This window comes from Pelobates fuscus, chromosome 4, assembly GCF_036172605.1.
Source record: "Pelobates fuscus isolate aPelFus1 chromosome 4, aPelFus1.pri, whole genome shotgun sequence".
Classification (NCBI taxonomy): domain Eukaryota; kingdom Metazoa; phylum Chordata; class Amphibia; order Anura; family Pelobatidae; genus Pelobates; species Pelobates fuscus.
In genome coordinates this window covers 71,158,640-71,173,204 of record NC_086320.1, presented here as the reverse complement: position 1 = coordinate 71,173,204, position 14,565 = coordinate 71,158,640, and the positions used below count along the sequence as shown (strand labels likewise).

Genomic DNA, 14,565 nt, shown 5'->3' with positions numbered 1-14,565 from the left:
TAAGCCTTTCTGCAGGGAAAATAACAGGTTTAACCTGCAGGGCCATACTCCAAAGGAAGCAGGTGAGCAACCAGGCTCCTCCAGTGGACAGTGGCGAGGTTGGTTTCGCCACACTGAGAAACAAATGTAGTGGATCTTCATTAGCTAGAGGCTATTTCTGCAGCTAATGAAAGGTATGTTTTTAGGGAACATGAGCTATTTTTTAACATAATAGTTAATGCATATTTTTTTCAATGATTAATTATGTACATGAAATATATATGTGTTATTTTGGAAATCAAGTTTCTTTTAAAAAAAAGATGAAACATGTTAGGAAGAAGGGTATTCGAGTATCTTTTCTCCACAAAGCAAAGTTGCAAGCTATATACATTAAACTTATGAAAATTCCATAAAGGAGAAAATATCATGCTTCATCAGTCATTAATATTTCAAAATCCCAAGATGATAACATGGGAGACATTTCAGCTTGGCGTATATTTGAGCCAGCTCAGACCTTTGGGAATAAGAATTTCATCTGTTCATAGCGTGATGTTTTGAAAACTATACATGCTATTTAAAACGAGGCAGTTTTAGCTTTTGCTTCTAAGCAAAAATAATGGTTTGCAAATCATTTGGTGCGGCACAGCTGACATTTTAAAAATAACAGCTCAATTTAGAGTTGGGCTGAAAGCAGGTGCAAAGAACTGTTCTTAAAGAATACAAATTAGGTTATAAAATTATGGCTTTGCTATAATGTTGTTTTAGTTTGGTGTGCAATTTAGCATCTTGACATAATTACTGCACCACTGTACTTTTATGTTGGATTTACAGAGTTTAGGTGATATATTGTCACACCTCTAGCTTGGAAAATAGGATTTTTCATCTATCACCTGTCTGTAACTGTACAAAGACTTACAGCTCTGCTTCATCATAGCAGACTAATCTAAAGCCAGATTGCTGAGAAACAAAACAATGCACATTTTTTTTCTCATCTATAAAATTAACACAGCCTTAAAGGGACACCATGCTTACCAAAACAATCTAGGTTAAATGAAGCAGTTTTAGTGTATAGATCATGCCCTCGCAATCTTACTGCTTAATTCGCTACCATTTAGGAGTTAAATCATGTTTGTTTCTGTTTATTCAGCCTTAGTCACACCTCCCCTGGCTGTAGCTCACCCAGCCTGCATGGAAATCAGTCAGATGATAACTTGCTTTAGAGCTTTGTATCTCCAGATTTGTAAATTGAACTTTGATCACATACAGGAGGCTTCTGCAAGGTCTCGCAAGCTATTAAAAGAGCAGGAGATATGAAATTCTAAATTAACAGAATTTGCAAAAAAGGAAGTCTAAACATTAGATGACTCTTTACAGGTAGTGTTTAGGACGGCTGTGCAAGTCATATGCTGGGAGGTGTGACTAGTGCTGTATAAACAAAGTGATTTAATTACTAATTGGCAGAGAATTGAGCAGTGAGACTGCAGTGGCATGATCTGTACACCACAAGTGCTTCATTGAACTAAAGTTGTTTTGGTGTCTATAAGATAATATCAAGGAAAAGAAGTTAATTCAAAGGTATAATGAATGCCCCTTTGTGTCAAGTTAGTATGAATGTTGATTCTGTTCTTGAATTTCAAGGAGGACATATGACTCTGGTCATGATCTCTATCGGTTTAGAAAAAGCACTTGCTTTTTATGTATATCACCAAATTTTTAACATATTTTAATGTATTTTAACGAGATATACTAATGATAAATTAACACCGCAAGCATATATTTATAAATGCATGTAGATAACACACGATTTATATCTCTGACAAGCTGAAATTGTGCGACTTAGACTACTGGCACTGAACTGTTCATGCTCAACAATAAGTGAACTGGTTATAAACTACATGCAGTCAACAAATGGTTTTAATACATTGAGTTTCAGAAGTACATTCACCATCAATTTGTTATCACAAACATGCAATGGTCAGCAGCACAACAAAAAGCAGTGACAAAATCCATCTGCCAAGTTATAAATCAGTAGGCAACACATGAATTGAATTTCTGTAGGAAATAATGAGACCATATTCCATAGATCTATGTAATATAAATGAGATCTTTTAAAATGACCCTTGGCAGTAAATCCAACAAGTGGTCACTTCTGAATATGTACTAATCCTTATTTAATTTTCTTATAGCTTATCAGTTTTCTAGGGGAGGACTATGATTAGTGAATGTTAGATATGATGCTCTTTTAAGACAGAGCACCATAAACTCAAGTGGATGTGAAGCATTACATAACAAAATGTAAAGGAATACTCCAAGAATAATAACCACTACAGAACGCTGCAGTGGATATAGTACAAGGAGTGTCGAGGTTTTACCCCATTGGAAGTAGACAACGAATTGTAGAATTACCATGCAGCATCAATTTACAGTTTCTCTTATGTTTGTGTTTTTAATTTACTTGCTATCTTTATTTTTTCTTTATGCATCAAACATGTGCAATGATCACCAACAACATGAAAACCACTAACAGGTGAATTGAGTAACATTGACAATATCATTACAAAGGCACCTGTCAAGAGGTGGGATATACAAGGCAACAAATAAACAGTCAGTTCTTGAAATTCATGTAATGGAAGTAAGAAAAATGGGCAAGCGAACTGATTGACAGGGGCCAAATAATGATGGCTAGATGAATAGTTCAGAACATCTCCAAAAGGGTAAATCTTATGGGGTGTTTCAACAATATGCAGTGATTAGTACCTACAAAAAGTCAAGCATGGAAAAGGACTACTGGTGAACCAGCATCATAGTCATGGGCAACCAATGCTCAATGATACACTTTGGGAGTCAAGGCTATTCTGTCTGGTCTGATCCTGCAGAAGAGGTACTGTAACTCAGATTGCTGAAAAACCTAATGCTGGCCATGACAGGAAGGTGGCAGAACACACAGTGCATCACAGTTTGCTATGAGTGGGGCTACGTAGCAGCAGACAGGTCAGAGTTCCCTTGATGACCCCTATCCATGACTGAACATGCCTTCAATAGGGCACGTGAGTATCAGAACTGGATCATAGAGCAATGAAAGAAGGTTGCCATTCAGTAGAATGGGGAAGAGAAAAATTACCTATGGCTTAATAGTGATAAGGAGTGCATTGGTTCTCTTACGAATAAATCATTAATATTATCCCAATCATTACAGGTATGGGAAGAAATTAAAAAAGAGCTGAAAATTACACAATATATACTGAAAACTTGTAAATTGAGTGTAATAGAACAAAATATGAAAGATTTGACATTAAGGCATTGGCCAAATAAAGATTCTATAACTATATCACAAATAATGAATGAAGACAAGATACTCACATTTCAAGAATTGGTTATAAAATTTCAGATACCTAAGAGAGAAATTTTCACCTATTTGAGAATAAAAATCTTTGTGGCTAAAAATGTCTTAAAGTCTACCTCTAAAGCTTCCCATTATATGGAAAGTATATTTAATAACAAACACATAAATAAGGTCACCTCTAAAGCAAATCTCCTTCTAGACTTACTTAATGATAGTCCAATAAATACAATAAATTCTTGGGAACGGGATTTAGAAACAACGATATCAACCGGAGATTGGTGCTCCTCTTTGAAACAACTATATACAACATCCATTGTTTGAACTTGGTGGAATGCCACTTTCAAATTATAAACAAATGGTATTTAACTCCAAATAAACTAGCCAAAATGTATCAACAGTACAACCCTATATGTTAGAGATGCGGTAACGATACAGGTACATATATCCACATACGGTGGACTTGCCCCTATGTTAATCCAACTTGGTCTTGGGTTTTTGACCTTTATCATGTAATAACAGGAATAAAGTTAATATTCTCTCCGGAAATTGCTTTACTCCATGCAAATTGGAATTTAAAAGCAAGTAATGATATATGCTTTGTGGTTCATTGCTTTACAGCTTTGAAAATCACAATAGCTAGAAACTGGAGATCTTCTATACCTTTCCAGAAACACCAGATCCATTCCCAAATTAAATTACAAATTAACATGGAAAAATCTCTAGCTGAAAGTCTTTTCTCCCAAAGTAAAAAAGTAGAGGTATATGAAAACTGGTTAAATAAATTGTCAACTGTTTAGATGTTACCCCGAACAAATAAGAACAAATAAGAACCCCATAAACCTGAATAGACTGAATAGACAGTATTAAACCTGCTCGATATGAATTAAGTATGTATGTTTTTGTATTACATGTTGCTTCGCTGTGTTGATGTAATGTAATGTATTGGTTAGATAAATTAATTGTCATTTTCTTTATATCTGTTGAAATAATCTGTTATATGTTAAAATACCAAATAAATATATTGTAAAAAAAAAGGAATGGGGAAGAGATGGCAGCAAGATGCACTATGGGAAGAAGGCAGGCAGGTGGGGGCAGTGTCATGCTCTGTGCAATGTTCTGTTGGAAAATTTAGAGTTCTGCCATTCATTTGGATGTTACTTTGATACGTATCATCTACCTTGAGATTGTTGCAGACCACATACACCCCTTCATGGTTATGGTGTTCACGGATGGCAATGGTCTTTTTCAGCAGGATTGTAATGCCTTAACTATGGTATCCTCTTACTTCCTGGTTCCACGGAGCCTAGCCACACCCCTTTATGACACGGTCTGCCTATTTAATCTGACTGCACCAGCTGATCAGGGCTGGATTATTGAACTACGTTCCTTACTCACAACCCGGCTACAACTTCGTTGTGAAAGCCTCTGCTACCAGACTGGACTGAAAGACTCTGCAAAGTTCCCTTCACCTCTCCTCATCCACGACTAAAGATTAAACACTCTTCATACGCCTCTGAGGAGATCTCGGGAACCAGTGTTCTATGTGCCGGAAGCTAAGTAAAACCAATGTGATAAGCGTTGCATCTAAAAGCTGTTATTACCTGTCTCCAAAAGTCCTTCGGTAAAAACAATCCCGTTACAGCTAACTTCAACTCATACTTCATATCAGTTATCTGCATCTGTCTTGCTTCAGTTAAAGTATGGAACAGCTATTGTAATTACTTATCACCTAAACCGTTAACTCTACTAAGAGACTCCTTATTGATTCAGTGTCTGCAATTTACTATCGTTTACTACTTAAAGCTACAGTGCCTGTAACTGTGGACTTCAGTTATCATTTACTACTTAAAGCTACAGTGCCTGTAATTGTGGACTTCAGTTATCGTTTACTACTTAAAGCTACAGTACCTGTAAATTGGAATTAAAGTCTTTACCTTTTACTTTCTTTAATAAATATTCAAACTATACGAAATCTGCAGTTGTGTTCCTTCATAACAAATGTTTAGACGTGACAAGGATAATGCATCCTGCCACACTGCAGAAATTGTTCAAGAATGGTTTGAGGAACATGGCAAAGAGTTCAAGGTGTTGCCTTAGCCTCCAAACTGTGGGATGTTCTGGAACATCAAATCTGATCCATGGTGACCCTACCTCACAGCTTGCAGGATTTAAAGGATCTTCTGCTAATGTCTTGGTGTCAGATACCACAGGACACATTCTGAGGTTTTGTGGAGTCCATACATCAGAGCTGTTTTGGCAGCACAAGTGGGACCTACACAATATTAGATGTTTTTGATGTTGTATATCATCAGTATCTTTACACTATTATGATGACATGTTAAGACATTTAACTGTGTAACAAGTCTGTGTGATACAAAGTAATTATGATGTGTACTGTAGTCATTGCTGCCGGCCCAGTAGTGATGGGAGTGAGCGCAGGACTTATCTTTTTGTATTTGTATTTACTTTGTATCACACAATAAGTATATAGGGTTGTATATAAAAAATTCCCCTTCTCTGTTTCATTCGAGATATCTTTGCCAGAAGATCAAGGAAGCAGGCTTAAGGGTTAGTGTAGGACCCGCTTTAGGGGGGTCTGCCTTGACGTTGGCAGGCGGGCATTCCCTCCAATAGCCATTGGAGCAAGTAAATGACCTCCATTTGTATAAATATACATAGGGATTAAGGAGAGAGCGCAGGTAACTTTTTTCTTTGGTTTTTACTATATATTGGGGCTGATGTGTATTGTAGTCCATGCTGCCGGCCCAGTAGTGATGGGAGTGAGCACAGGACTTCTCTTTTTGTATTTGTATTTACTTTGTATCACACAGCCTGGTTACAATGCTGCCGCCCATCCCATGTGTTCCCTTTTAAGGGTTAATAAGTATATAGGGGTGTATATAAAAAATAACCCTTTCTGTCTCATTAGAGATGTCTTTGCCAGAAGCTCAAGGAAGCAGGCTGAAGGGTCAGTGTAGGACCCGCTTTAGGGGGGTCTGCCTTGATATATGCAATGTATAGTCTGAATCTTTTCTGATGTAGCTAGTTTACAACAAAAATTCTCAATTCATTTTTAAGTAAAAAAAAAAACTATTATATATATAAGCCCTGACTTGTATATTCAATTAATAATGGTAACTATTTAAAATAGTTTATTTAAAATAGCCTATCGAGTTACATATATTATATCTTAAAGTGCAACTGTCAACTCCAAACCATTTTTTATGTAATAATCATTTCATCTAAATTTTAAAGCATATAGATTTTTAAACAAAATCTAATATTAATAATACAGAAGAAAGGCCCTTATATCCTCCCCAAGCCCCCACTCATGGGTTGCGGGTAAGGCCTCTTATTAAATAAGTTAGGATGGAAATGCTATTGTCCACCTTCCCCAAATAATTGAATGCTCACATGCCAACTCCTCCCATAAAAAAAAAAAATTCCTACCTATTCCCCCCCACCCCCAATAATAGCGAAGTCAATAAATCTAATACCTGTTTACAAAAAAATATACTTAACATCAGAAGTCTTCACTCTTCCAATTGTTTTGCTCTGCAGCATAAAAAAGGCAAAGTATAAATCTGTAATTCCCAACACAACAAATGAAAAAAACAACAAAAAAAAACTGATTTGCGAAAAGCTGGAAAATAATAAAAACACGCCACAATAAACTAGCTGCAATAATATTAATTCATTTTCATCCTCATTACATATTTATTAGTTACTCAATGCCCAGTTAATATAAGTATAAAACCTCTCTTACATCAATATAGGGATCCTTTTGACCCCTAAAGTCTTTAGTTATTTATTTACTTACTTTTTATGTAAATATGTTTTTATTGAGATTTTATCATCATTTTAGTTGTGTTCACAATAAACAATGTGATACTCGCAGGTCTCTCAAGTCTCTTGACAGTGTGTGGATGCGCAGATCCAACTATTGATTTATACATAAGCAGATAAACAGTAGGCTTAAGTCGTATAGCTCTTAACAATAGTATAACTCGGGATAGGTGTATCGCCATCCAGATCATTAACAGAGAACAAATGAGTCGAAGGGTACATGTGCGAATTTTGGTTTTACTCGGTGTGTGCTAAATTGTGGGCATAGTGCCCTTCCATTGGTAAGTAGCGCACCGTGTTGTTTATCTGGGGTGCAGAGTTATGGGTACTAGTGTATGACTGCTAACAGCAATTTCGTTCAGAAGTCTGAGTTCTGAGTGGGGAGTCGAGCGAATGAATTTACGGGCCCCTAATATATCAAAATACATGCTTTGCAGAACTTCAGCTGGCCTGTCTATATTCGTAATCACAGGCGTTTGTCTTTCGCCATTGCACACATGAATGATGCATACTATAGATGTCCTAAAAAGCAAACACATTGTGGAGAATTCAAGCACCTAGTATTTGGTGTGTTAAGATGTAGGTTTTTGGAATTTTAAATGGTGTCTGGAGGTGAAAAAATAACTGCCTACGCATATTTTTCCATATAATGGGTAGGTTTAATGTGATGCCTCAAGTTAATTTATTTGATCCATTGGCTTAGAGTGCGGTCATTTCGATCATACTTTTCCATCAACGTGATGGCGTTCCTCTCTCTTCTCCTTTTCCCCATATCTCTTTCAAGTGGTTTACTTACTTTTTAATGTGGTGGCTGGTTAGCAAGTGATGGCCAGTTGTCACATAATTAACCCTCGCATTGCTGGGGGTTTTGAACAGTTTGCCCACTGGTTTGGACAAATAGTTTGTAATATTTAAAAATATATATATTCCTGGATTCGCAGCATTTGTTCCCGGATTCCAGCAGTCCTGCGGCAATTAGTGCGGCTAAAATCTTGACTAAATTAAAGGACCACTCTATTGCCAGGAAAGCATACTCGTTTTCCTGGCACTAGAGTGCCCTGAGGGTGCCCCCACCCTCAGGGACCCCCTCCCGCCCGGCTCTGGAAAGAGGAAAAGGGTTAAAACTTACCTTTTTCCAGCGCTGGGCGGGGAGCTCTCCTCCTCCTCTCCGCCTCCGATCCTCCCCGTCGGCTGAATGCGCACGCGCGGCAAGAGCTGCGCGCGCATTCAGCCGGTCGCATAGGAAAGCATTCATAATGCTTTCCTATGGACGCTTGCGTGCTCTCACTGTGATTTTCACAGTGAGAATCACGCAAGCGCCTCTAGCGGCTGTCAGTGAGACAGCCACTAGAGGAAAAAGGGGAAGGCTTAACTAATTGATAAACATAGCAGTTTCTCTGAAACTGCTATGTTTATAAAAAAAATAGTTAACCCTAGCTGGACCTGGCACCCATACCACTTCATTAAGCTGAAGTGGTCTGGGTGCCTAGAGTGGTCCTTTAAGGCCCAGTCCAACCTGTTTTTATTACAAGTGATTTCAGGTTATTATATTATTGTGTATTCCTGTTATACTGGCGCATTATTGTCACAGGAGATTTTATGAGTTTTAATTTGCTTTAGGTAATGCAGTATTTTATCCATTGTTATTTGTGACATTGAACTAAATTAGTTTATTCTTTCTAGATTTGTTTCTCTTTGAGTTTGTTGCAGTTGACCTAGATTTGCAAGTGCAAATGTCTTCATTTTTGCTATTTCTAGATTCATATCTGCTAATGAGTTTATTTTTTGGCTGACCAGCAATATCGCTTTGGCAGTAGTTTTACTGAGTGTATTTGAAAAATATTTACAAAGAGACGCAGAATATTTTCTTTTTCATTATGGCACTCATTATAGATGTAAACTCGTATGAGCAGGTTCCTCTTCAACCTATCATTCCTATAAGTTTTCTTGTAATTGTCCTATTTATAGTTAAATCCCCCCTTTTATCATATTGTAAAGTGCTATGGAATCTGTTGGCACTATATAAATGGCAATAGTAATAATAATAATAATAACAATAATATTGTGTGTTTATACTGCTAAATGTTTGACTGCTCTCCTTTACTGCTAAGAATTGCTCAGGTGGATTTGGCTATGGAGCCTGTGTAGTGCCCTCTGTTGGTAGCAACAGCAATATGCACTACCTGAATAGCAAGGCTAGTTAATTTGCATATTTGGGTAGATTTGCATATTGCTAATTCTGCAAGCATGCAAGATAGTTTCTGTTATTGTCTTCCCCACCCCTTTATAAATATGGCATTGTGTTATAATAAGTTGCTGTATGTTGTGTGCTATTATTTGACTGTTTGTATTTTTACAAACAGCAATCAGCAATCTTTGTAATAATCATAGGGGCTAGTCTCGAGAAAAATTATCTTTTGTATGTCAGTTCATTTTGGAACTTGTGTCCTGTGTGGATTTGTAGGGATCCTAGTGACAGAGTCTTTGGACTTGTTTGCTGGTTGCAGGATCCCGCTAGCTCTGAGATAAATCTAAAGAGCTAGGCTTCAGAGACACAGTTTCCTTTGTAAAGGCAATAACACTGTAATTAGATCTGCTGCAGAAGGAGATGATACCTGTCTGAAGAAGGGCTGTAGCGGCATAGGCAAAGGGGGCGATACCTGCCTTGAATGAAAGCTGCTGCCTAGTCAGGTGCAAAAGCTCCAGAAGTGTTTAAGGGTCCCTGCAAGTATGTAGGAAGCGGACTTTGTGGAGGTACAGGGAGCTCCATCACAATATATAGTGTGTGCCTTTCCATCTGCGGTTGTATATATATATACATATATGTAACCAATCCAGCTATGGTGGGGAAAAAATGTGATTGAAAACCCCTTCCACCTATTATTGTTTTTTATATTACATATGGCCCCTATCTGATGAGATATCTACTTACAACACTCCCTCACGTATCCCATAATAACTGTACGCTATACTAGAGCTAGTTTTTAGCTCTCAAAAACATGAGTAGGACCATATAGACCTCTTTTATTGGCTGCTCCCTTTTTGGGTTTTATTGCACTATTAGATTTTATTTTCTCTTTCATACAGATCCCACGAACCCATTGATCCCACTACTCCATAAACGTCTCTACCTCAGATAGAACTGTGATTGTTCTCTCATCCAAAGGTTTTACTGGACACTTTTTGGACTGTTCTTTATATATATATATATATATAGCCAACGATACCAGGTGCTCAGCCACAGGAAAGGAGTAGGATTAAAGGGGCACATGGTAGGGAAGGAAGAAAGGAGGATTGTAGAAATCTCCTCTTCAGAAACACAAGAGTGTAGATGAGGAGGCTGGGTAGAGGGTCGGAGATGCATTAGATTGCAAGGATAGCACCAGCCAAAATGGGGTTCATTGTCATTGTGAGAGGCTTATGCAATCGATGATTATATACTGTAACCAAATCTCCATTATTTTTGGCTGGATTAAGTATTTTTTTTTAGAAAAAAAACCTAAATATTACAGTCAGTGAGCTTTGAAGTTGCTCTTTAGTGAATGAGTGAGTGTGCTGCATGTTGTATGAATTGGCCCCAGCAGCACGCTTAACACATATGCATGTTCAGATTGTAACATATTCATCCTCACCTTGCGGTATGTGCACTCAGCGGCTATGTGTCTGTGTAACTGACTCCTGCAACATGTTGATGGATGCCGGACGCTGCGGATCCATGCCAAATTATAGCCCCACGTCCGCCAATGTTGATGACGACGTCAGCGTGCGTGTTACGTCACACGGGAGAAGCACACACACGTTCTGAGGTCAAAGGCCAAAGTGATAATTATCTATTTATGACTCACAGAAAGCTATACGAGAACAGGTACATTTCGCTGTTATATGTTATCCTGTTTTAAGGATATTCCTTTCACCAGTTGCAGTATTTATTGTTCTTTTACAAGTCATGTAGATGTATAAAAAAAAACACAAAGAAGAAAAAACAAAAATGCACCACACACTGATATTGCTTGTCACAAAAATTCAAAGCTTGTCAATCCCTTGTGAAAACTGACTGAGTACAAAAAAAGAACTTGAAGTACCAGCTCAATGGCTCAAAATTACTTCATGTTTCCAGAATACTTTAAACAATAATGTATCTGGCTGCCTGCCACAGCCAGTAGACATTGTTATGATCGAAAGAACAAAGGTATTGTCGTAGTATGCATGGCAGGTTTTCTAAATTTATACTGTGAAGATTGTGTATTTACAAATTCTCACTCTTTTACAGATGTAATTATTGGCTGTTAAAGCAGCATGAATTAAAATAAACATTTCGCTTTGTGACATTGCGAAGGACATCAGCACTTTGAATATGGTACTTAGACATGTATGTATATATGATTTTTTTTAAAAATATTGAGTTTAGTTAAATTGGAGCTAAATATAAATCTGGCTGTTATGTTTAAGAACATAAAAATAAATTGATGTGTTTGGGTTCCTTTAAACTTTCTTTCTTCATGATTATGATGTAAAAGAGAAACATGAGGCTGGAGGTGAGCTCCATATTTAACATATTAATTAAAAATAAGTATACCAAAATAATGCTTACCTCTGAAAGTCCTGCATTTACTTCAAATCTTCAGATCATCGTGTTTTGCAATTCATTCAGTGAGCTCTGCCTGGGCCAGGAAGTGGGTTACTCATAATTTTGAATAGCAGCAGTTTATGACACATAACTGAGTATTTAATGTTATTCAATTTACCATATAGGATTACTAAATGCGAAAGCTGATAGCAACTGCACCACAGCTTTGCAACATTAGGAAAAATAGCTGTCATACCCAGTTTCACTAGCTCACGTGTGCAAGGGATATTGTGGCTTAGGCTCTAACGCACTAAGCCGTGAAGGGAACGTCAAAAAGATGTGAAATTTTGTGTAGCAAGCTCACGATACAGAAATATAGGTAGAGATAGGTGGAATTATAGCTTCTACTGTAATATTAGTCACTTAGGCAAATTCCTACTGGGAGATGGGTACAAAATACCTCAGTGCCATATACATAGAGCAGGCATAGGCAACCTTCGGCACTCCAGAGGTTTTGGACTACACCTCCCATGATGCTTTACCAGCATTATGGGTGTAAGAGCATTAGGGGGGATGTAGTCCACAACATCTGGAGTGCCGAAGGTTGCCTATCCCTGACATAGAGCATAGGATATTATAATGTTCAGAGTGTTCTCTTTAAGCTGTATTAGAAACTTAGTAATTTACTTTTCTTTTGGTTATCATACAGTATATATAGATTCCAGTATCAGTCCAATTTTAGAACATTGCCTTTATGTTCTCATATTGACACTGTTATTAAAGTTTCCCAATTTCCCCCCTGGTAACAAAATGCCATTCATGTTGCTTGTGTCTGTGTGTATTCTTATTGCAAGGAATTAACATGTAGTTTACAAAATCATCATTTTATTTTTTTTATATCTCTGTCTTCTCCTCTGTTGCTTTATCTATTTACTGAAAAGCAAGTTGTGGTGAGTATAGAACTGATTTGACCAAATATTTAAATTATATAAAATATCCAGTTTAATAAAAATTGTTTTCCTAAATAATTATTTTGCCAAAAATCTTGCACGTCACCTCTATATGTGCTACGACCTATTTAGTTAATAGACCAACTAGTCTCTGTTTTAGCTCATCTGTCTTTATATGTTTTTGCGTTTTTCTTGTATTCTTTGCATTTAAGCCTTCCTTGACTCCTTTTAACTAGACAGAAAACAATCTTCAGTTAAATAGCGTAATCCATTTAAAAAAAAAAAAAAGGCAGTTCATTTGTGATTAAAGGAAGCCAAAGAGAACAGCAGTCTGTGATAGCCTAGTCATTAATTCTTTGTGGCAAAACAATAGCTGAAAATATATTATAGCACACATTCACTGTGTGTGTGTATGAATGAAAGACATTTTAAAAACAAATTCTTAAAATGCAATTTCTAGAGAAATTAGCTTGACACAATATAGATGGTAGGAAAATTGAGCTTGAAGTCGAATTGCACTATTTCTCCATCGCCTTGATACAATAAATACTAAAACCAATCATCTATTCACGATATGCATTAGCTTATAGAAAATATGACCTCAATCATAAAACAGCTTGACCAGTTGTGACATTGCAAAACTGCTGTAATTACATTTGTTGCTAATACTACTTCATCTAGGGAATAAAGAATTCCAGGGACAAAAGGGTGAGCACACAGAATGGTGTAGTTTCCTTTATTTTTAATACTGTATGCACCAAGTTTAACTATTGATGTCCTTTATCTGCTTTGTGAAACGATTTAACAATGTAATCTGATCCAGGTCTAATAGTGTTAATATTGTTCCAATAAATACCGAACAGGTTTAAAAAACAAAAACAAACAACAAACCTTTGTGTTTATATAACTATTTATTTTGTTATATTTAAGTCACATTGATGAAACTTCTAGGTACTTTTTGAAGAGGTTCAACAATCTAATGTAGCCGTTAATGTTGTTCCAGTAAATATTGAGAATTTAGCTTAAAAAAAAAAAAACTTATTTTTTTTTTCATGTCACTATAATCCAGAAAAATGTATCCTCTTCAAATTGAAATTTTTAACAAGGACAACGGGTAGCCCATTGTCACCCTATTCCACAATACCCTTCTTTAAATCTCAATGCTTACTTAGAAAAACAAAACAAGAAAACCATATTTTAAGAAATTTTCTTATTTTGTTTAAGTCTTTCATTTATGTGAACCATGCAGATAGCCTTTGTTAGTATTTAATATATCAGCAGTATATTGTAGGACTACAAAGAGAGCAATGCCAATCTGCAATACCAGGCGAAATCTATAATTCATAAAATACAAAGAGCTATATTTTGTCGTGGATATTTAACATACAGGGATTTTTTTGCTTAGCATTACAATATCAATAGCTCACAATTTTCACACCAGGATCCAAGCAATTAGATTTTGTTTCAGCATCCTTAAAGCTGTGTATCCCTCATTTTACACAGTACAGAGGATGGCAGATAAACAAATTATACTGGTGGTAAAAGTTTATATCATTATTGCTATAAACTTTTCCAATAAATGATATTGATTTCCATGGCAATTGCTCCTTTTTCTTAATGCTACCCCCAAATAACGATTGCTTAAGCTTTGATAAATTTTCTCTCTAATTTTCTTTTTTCTTTAAAAAATGTCTGACTATTTCAGTAATCAGAATATGAGGTCATGTGGGCATCATTAAATTCATCTCAATGAAGTGGTTGTGGTGCCATGCTTCCCCCCTCCTGCCCATTTTATCCCTTCAGCTGAAACCATTACATATCTCCCAAATGGCAATGTTTTCATTGCAGGGTTTAACCCCTTAAGAACACATGACATGTGT

The 14,565-nt window shown here is 36.6% G+C and overlaps 1 long non-coding RNA gene across 1 annotated transcript in view; it reads right to left on the bottom strand.

The window, feature by feature from the left end:
• Positions 1-12,244, bottom strand: part of LOC134607801 (uncharacterized) — an 876,365-nt gene extending 864,121 nt beyond the window's left edge. The window contains exon 1 of the long non-coding RNA XR_010090693.1: positions 12,211-12,244. This is a non-coding gene — a long non-coding RNA (uncharacterized LOC134607801). The remainder of the gene's footprint in view (positions 1-12,210) is intronic.
• Between the last annotated feature and the right edge of the window lie 2,321 nt (positions 12,245-14,565).